Source organism: Saimiri boliviensis, chromosome 2, assembly GCF_048565385.1.
Source record: "Saimiri boliviensis isolate mSaiBol1 chromosome 2, mSaiBol1.pri, whole genome shotgun sequence".
Lineage (NCBI taxonomy): Eukaryota > Metazoa > Chordata > Mammalia > Primates > Cebidae > Saimiri > Saimiri boliviensis.
Window position 1 is genome coordinate 75,627,104 of NC_133450.1, and position 7,942 is coordinate 75,635,045.

The following is a 7,942-nucleotide window of genomic DNA, read 5'->3' on the forward strand; positions in this document are numbered from 1 at the left end:
TCCAGCATCTGTTGTCTCCAGATTTTTTAATGATCGCCATTCTAACTGGTGTGGGATGGTATCTTAATGTAGTTTTGATTGGCTTTTGTTGCCAATGCTTTTGGTGTTTTGGTCATGAAGTCCTTGCCCACACCTATGTCCTGAATGGTTTGCCTACGTTTTCTTGTAGGGTTTTTATAGTGGTAGGTCTTCTGTTTAAGTCTTTAATCCATCTGGAGTTAATTTTAGTGTAAAGTGTCAGGAAGGGGTCCAGTTTCTGCTTTCTGCACATGGCTAGCCAGTTTTCCCAACACCATTTATTAAACAGGGAATCCTTTCCCCATTGCTTGTTTTTGTCACGTTTTTCAAAGATTGGATGGTTGTAAATATGTCGTGTTGCCTCCGAGGCCTCTGTTCTGTTCCATTGGTCTATATCTCTGTTTTGGTACCAGTACCATGCTGTTTTGATTAATGTAGCCTTGTAGTATAGTTTGAAGTCTGGTAGTGTGATGCCTCCAGCTTTGTTCTTTTGCTTAGAATTGACTTGGCTATGTGGGCTCTCTTTTGGTTCCATATGAAGTTTAAGGTGATTGTTTCCAGTTCTGTAAAGAAGGTCATTGGTAGCTTGATGGAGATAGCGTTGAATCTGTAAATTACTTTGGGCAGTATGGCCCTTTTCATGATATTAATTCTTCCTAACCATGAACATGAAATGTTTCTCCATCTGTTTATGTCCTCTCTTATTTCATTGAGCAGTGGTTTGTAGTTCTCCTGAAGAGATCCTTTATATCCTTTGTTAGTTGTATTCCTAGGTATTTTATTCTCTTTGTAGCCATTGTGAATGGCAGTTCGTTCTTGATTTGACTCTCTTTAAGTCTGTTATTAGTGTATAGGAATGCTTGTGATTTTTGCACATTGATTTTGTATCCTGAGACTTTGCTGAAGTTGCTTATCAGTTTCAGAAGATGTTGGGCTGAGGTGATGGGGTCTTCTAGATATATAATCATGTCATCTGGAAATAGAGACAATTTGACTTCCTCCTTTCCTATTTAATACCCTTTATTTCTTTTTCTTGCCTGATTGCTCTGGCTAGAACTTCCAGTACTATATTGAATAGGAGTGGTGAGAGAGGGCATCTTTGTCTAATGCCAGATTTCAAAGGAAATGCTTCCAGTTTTTCCCTATTCAGTATGATATTGGCTGTTGGTTTGTCATAAACAGCTTTTATTATTTTGAGATACGTTCCATCAATACCTAGTTTATTGAGGGTTTTTAGCATAAAGGGCTGCTGAATTTTGTCAAAGGCCTTCTCTGCATCAATTGAGATAGTCGATTGATGGGTTTTGTCTTTGGTTCTGTTTATGTGACAAATTATGTTTATAGACTTGCATATTGAACCAGCCTTGCATCCCCTGGATGAAGCCTACTTGATCATGGTGGATAAGCTTTTTGATGTGCTGTTGCAGTCAGTTTGCCAGTATTTTATTGAAAATTTTTGCATCTATGTTCATCATGGATATTGGCCTGAAATTTTCTTTTCTTGCTGAGTCTCTGATGGGTTTTGGTATCCAGATGATGTTGGTCTTATAAAATGACTTGGGAAGGATTCCCTCTTTTTGGATTGTTTGGAATAGTTTCAGAAGGAATGGTACCAGCCCCCCTTTGTATGTCTGGTAGAATTCGACTGTGAACCCATCTTGACCTGAGCTTTTTTTGGTTGGTAGGCTCTTAATTGCTGCCTAACTTCTGCCCTTGTTATTGGTCAATTCAGGGTTTCGACTTCTTCGTGGTTTAGGCCTTGGAGGATGCAAGTGTCCAGAAATTTATCCATTTCTTCCAGGTTTGCTAGTTTATGTGCATAGAGTTGTTTGTAATAATTTCTGTTGATGGTTTGTATTTCTGTGGAATCTGTGGTGATATCCCCTTTATCGTTTTTTATTGTATCTATTTGATTATTCTCTTTTCTTTTTTATTAATCTGGCTAGTGGTCTGTCTATTTTGTTAATCTTTTTGAAAAACCAGCTCCTGGATTTATCGATTTTTTTGAAGGGTTTTTTTTGTGTCTCTATCTCCTTCAGTTCTGCTCTGATCTTATTTATTTCTTGTCTTCTGCTAGGTTTTGAGTTTTTTTGATCTTGCTCCTCTAGCTCTTTCAATTTTGATGGTAGAGTGTCGATTTTAGATTGCTATGTGTTTCCTCCAGAGACTGCTTTAAATGTGTCCCAGAGATTCTGGTATGTTGTGTCATCATTCTCGTTGATTTCAAAGAACATCTTTATTTCTGCCTTCATTTCATTGTTTACCTAGTCAGCATTCAAGAGCTAGTTGTTCAGTTTCCATGAAGGTGTGTGGTTCTGAGTTAGTTTTTGAATTCTGAGTTCTAACTTGATTACACTATGGTCTGAGAGACTGTTATGATGTCTGTTCTTTTGCATTTAGTGAGGAGTGATTTACTTCCAATTATGTGGTCAGTTTTAGAGTAGGTGTGATGTGGTGCTGAGAAGAACGTATATTCTGTGGATTTGGGGTGGAGAGTTCTGTAAATGTCTATTATGGTTGCTTGGTCCAGGTCTGAGTTCAAGTCCTGGATATCCTTGTTAATTTTCTGTCCTGTTGATCTGTCTAATATTGACAATGGGGTGTTAAAGTCTCCCACTATTATTGTGTGGATGTCTAAGTCTCTTCGTAAGTTATTAAGAACTTGCTTTATGTATCTGGGTGCTCCTGTATTGGGTGCATATATATTTAGAATCATTAGCTCTTCTTGTTGCATTGATCCTTTTACCATTATGTAATGTCCTTCTTTGTCTCTTTTGATCTTTGTTGGTTTAAAGTCTATTTTATCAGAGACTAGAATTGCAACTCCTGCTTTTTTTTTTTTTTTTTTCTTTTTGAGACGGAGTTTCACTCTTGTTACCCAGGCTGGAGTGCAATGGCACAATCTCGACTCACCACAACCTCCACCTCCTGGGTTCAGGCAATTCTCCTGCCTCAGCCTCCTGAGTAGCTGGGATTACAGGCACGCACCACCATGCCCAGCTAATTTTTTGTATTTTTAGTAGAGACGGGGTTTCACCATGTTGACCAGGATGGTCTCGATCTCTTGACCTCGTGATCCACCCACCTCGGCCTCCCAAAGTGCTGGGATTACAGGCTTGAGCCACCGCGCCCGGCCGCAACTCCTGGTTTTTTTTTGCTCTCCATTTGCTTGGTAAATCTTCCTCCATCCCTTTATTTTGAGCCTTTGTGTATCCTTGCATGTGAGATGGGTTTCCTGGATACAGCACACTGATGAGTTTTGGCTTTTTATCCAATTTGCCAGTCTGTGTCTTTTGATTGAAGCGTTTAGCCCATTTACATTTAGGGTTAATATTGTTAATGTGTGATTTTCATCCCGCCATTTTGATGCTAACTGGCTGTTTTGCCCATTAGTTGATGCAGTATCTTCATTGTTTTGATGCTCTTTACCATTTGGTATGTTTTTGGAGTGGCTGGTACTGTTTGTTCCTTTCTATGTTTAGTGCCTCTTTCAGGAGCTCTCGTAAAGCAAGCCTGGTGATGATGAAATCTCTGAGTACTCGCTTGTTCATAAAGGATTTTATTTTTCCTTCACTTATGAAGATTAGTTTGGCTGGATATGAAATTCTGGGTCGAAAGTTCTTTTCTTTAAGGATGTTGAATATTGGCCCCCACGCTCTTCAGGCTTGTAGGGTTTCTACTGAGAGATCTGGTGTGAGTCTGATGGGCTTCCCTTTGTAGATAACCTGACCTTTCTCTCTGGCTGTTCTTAGCACTTTCTCCTTCATTTCAACCCTGGTGAATCTGACGATTATGTGCCTTGGGGTTGCTCTTCTTAAGGAGTATCTTTGTGGTGTTCTCTGTATTTCCTGGATTTGAATATTGGCCTGCCTTGCTAGGTTGGGGAAGTTTTCCTGGATAATATCCCGAAGAGTATTTTCCAGCTTGTATTCTTATCCTTCGGGTGCAGGCCTGTTCACTGGTTGTCCCCACATTTAAGGTAGTACGTGCCTTCTCTCCCATCCTAGATGCAACCCTAAAGTTAGAAATCCCATTCTGAAGTGCTCATCACCAGGTGTCTGCACAGCAGACATGTCCTTTGATCTCTGGGCCAGAAAGTAACACTCCTACTGTCACTCTTTAGGGCAGTTTATTCAAAGGATATATAGAAAGAGTGACCATCTGAAAGGCATCTTCTTTCTTGACCTTCTAAAGGTGGAGGAGTACTGTTTTAGAGACCTCTTTAAGTCCCTGTGCACCTCTTTGTGCTTCTCAGCTCCCTGCCATCTGCAGAGAATGCATCCATTCTCTGAGGACTAAAAACCATATGATCTCCATCCTGTTGTTGGGCTGTGATCACAATTGCAGCTAGGATTTTATTAGTCTGAGTTTGACCACCTTCTGAGTTCAACTAGCTTAGTAATTTTGCTACTGTGGAATTCTACTAGTAGTACCAAACTCAGTAAGCTCCTTATCAATACACTGGAGGCTCTTTACAGGCAAGAACTGTGCCTCTGGTTCTGTATTCTCAGTACTCAGTATCCTGCCTGGCATGTAATATTATTCAGTGAAATAATAAGTAGTCTCTCCCTCTGAAGACAGCTTCTGTCAACATGGGAGAAATGCCAGATATAGTATGCACCTAAAGTAAAATAAATAAATTTTTTTAAAACTGTAAGGGATCTGAGATTTTACCCTACTTGCAAGTTAATGCATTAGCCTGTCATAGTTTCATGGATGCTGATAGAAGACATGAGACTCCCGGATCAAAGATAAAAATATTTGATTACCCACAGCAATAGCAGTAGCTACAGTGTTTGCATTTTTTGAGCCAGTTCTCCAAGTCCCATTCCCCACAAGGTAATGTGAATAGGGCCAGTTAACACCTGTACAGGGAACTCTGAGCTTAGGGAATCTGAATCTTTTTTTTTTCTTCCTAGAGTTTTTATGGTTTTATTTAACACAACTAAAACTTACACAAGAGCTGTGTGAGAGAACAAAATTTCAACAAATTGAGTTTCAAGATCTTTTATGTTTTCTTTTCTTTTTGTTTGTTTGTTTTTTGAGACAGAGTCTCACTCTGTTTCCCAGCCTGGAGTGCAGTGGCAATCTTGGCTCATTGCAACCTCCACCCCCCCAGGTTCAAGCCATTCTCCTTCCTCAGCCTCTCGAGTAGCTGGGATCACAGGTGCCTGCCACCATGCCAAACTGGTTTTTGTATTTTTAGTAGAGATGGGGTTTCACCACATTGTCCAAGCTTGTCTCAAACTCCTAATCTCAGGTGATCAGCCCACCTTGGCCTCCCAAAGTGCTGGGATTACAGGCTTGAGCCATCATGCCCAGCCGAGTTTCAAAGATCTGATTGGCTTTTGTTGGCAATTTATAAACCAGGCAGCCACCTCTCGGACACTTGGAAAGTTGAAAACAGTCTACAAAATAGAAAGGAATTCTGATGAGCTAAACAGAATGGGAGAGTTTAACAGGCAGAAAAAAGTGGAGAAAAGCAGAAACAAGAAACAAATAACAGATGGTCATTTCAAAATTACCTTCCTTATAGGGACATAGGCAAAATCTTGTTGGCTTAATGGGATTTGGCTATAATCTGTCTCCTGATTTCTCAGAGGGTCATATTTTACAGGTGTACAGCTTAGGTTTCAGTTTGGTGAACGTCAGCATGAATGACTCCATTTCAGGTCTGCTGTCTTTTAACAGCTATCTATTCATTTTCTTTGCTGGGCAACCTGGCCTTGGGATTGGTGATTCATGGCCAGTCAGGCTTCTCTTTCCTCTATGAGTTTTCAGTTCTTAGACATTGTGAGCAGTCCCAACACAGTAAGATTTATTGCACATCAGCAGCACTTAAAGCTCCTTGACATTGTAGACCAGAAACCCAGAAGCCACTGAGCAGCATGTGCTTTGTCTTCTTCTTGTTCCCGTAACCAATGTTGGGCATCAAGGTCTGGCATTTGAACCTTCTCTACACTGGTATCAATGCCTCTGGGTTTGAGTCAGACTGCGAACAGTCCTTGTTTTCTGGGTACCCTGTCAATCTATCCTTTCCTGCCTCTGTGGATTTTTAGGTTTCAATGAGAAATAACCAGAGTAAACATACACACACACACACACACACACACACACACACACACACAATAAATGTATTTCCATTGCAAAAGAACAAAACAATTAAAATATTCTCAAACTCTCCAAATATCATAATGGAAATATGTGTTTATTTATTTATTTATTTATTTATTTTTGCTTTTTTCTTTTTCCAGGCTTTAGACTCAGGCTGAAGGAAATTTGTGTCTCTAACCAAAGCTTACGTTTGATTGGTTTGGTCATTTGGAATTATACAACTAGATCTTTCAAGTAAAAAAATCCTATTTACCACTACTGAGTTTAACTTTACATCATAAACATTTACTCTAATGGGATAATTATCTTATTAAAAATAAATTAAAATTGTTTCATCTTTAAGCAATTGGCACAGTGTATTCTCCATATATTTTCTCTACTTGGTGGCAATATAAACTGGAAGTACAGGTTAAGCCACCTCTTGGACACTTGGAAAGTTGAAGACAGGCAGCAGAAAGGCCTGTCACAGCTGATGTTATGACTTGTTAATAGGCCCAGCCCAACTGCCCTTGCAGTAGTTCAGGGAATTAAAAAAGGCATCCTCAGGGGTATACAACAAGAATATTTCTTGCATGACAGGATTGGAAAAATAAATAGGGTGTCTTTGAAAATTGTGCTTGATGGCTTAGATTGAAATATATATACCAAAGGATAAAAATTCTTTTTTTGGCCAGGCCTGGTGGTTCACCCCTGTAATCCCAGCTTTTTGGGAGGCAGAGGCAGGCAGATAACCTGAGGGCGGGGGTTCAAGAGCAGCCTGACCAATATGGAGAAACCCCATCTCTACTAAAAATACAAAATTAGCTGGGTGTGGTGGTGCATGCCTGTAATCTCTGGAGGTTGAGACAGGAGAATCACTTGAACCCAGGAGGCAGAGGTTGAAGTGAGCTAGGATCATGCCATTGCACTTCAGCCTGGGCAACAAGAGTGAAACGCCATCTCAAAAAAAAAAATTTTTTTTTTTTATTTTTTAGTAAAGATGGGGGTTTTTCCATGTTGGCCGGGCTGGTCACTGGTCTCGAACTCCTGACCTCAGGTGATTCAGGAGTGTGCCAACTCAGCCTCCCAAAGTGCTGGGATTACAGACATGAGTCACTATGCCTGACCAAAAAATTATTTTCATTCAATGTTCTTATCAATCATCTTATTGTTATTCTCATCTTGTCTATAAGTAAACCTGGAAAAAGCTATGATCTCTGAAATCCATCAGCCTGGGTTCAAATCCCAATTCAATATCTTGTCCAGAATATTTAATTTCTTTTTTTTTTTTTTTTTTTTAAGAGGAAGGCCCACTCTGTCGCCCAGGCTGGAATGCAATGGCGCAATCTAAGCTCACTGCAACCTCTGCCACCTGGGTTCAAGTGATTCTCCTGCCTCAGCCTCAGCCTCCCAAGTAGCTGGAACTACAGGCTCATGCCACCATGCCCAGGTAATTTTTGTAATTTTAGTAGAGACAGGGTTTCACTATGTTGGCCAGGCTGGTCTTGAACTCCTGACCTCGTGATCCATCTGCCTCGGCCTCCCACAGTGGTGGGATTATAGGCATGAGCCACCACGCCTGGCTTAACTTTCAAAGACTCATTTTTCCTTACCTGTAAACAGGAATATAATAGCACCTAAAGGATTTTTTTTCTTTTTTTTTTTGAGACAGGGTTTCACCATGTTGGTCAGGCTGGTCTTGAACTCCCGACCTCAGGTGATCTGCCCACCTTGGCCTCCAAAGTGCTTGGATTATAGGCATGAGCCACCCTGCCCAGCCTAAAGGATTTTTTTACAGATTAAATGAGAATATAGACCTCTAAACATAGTG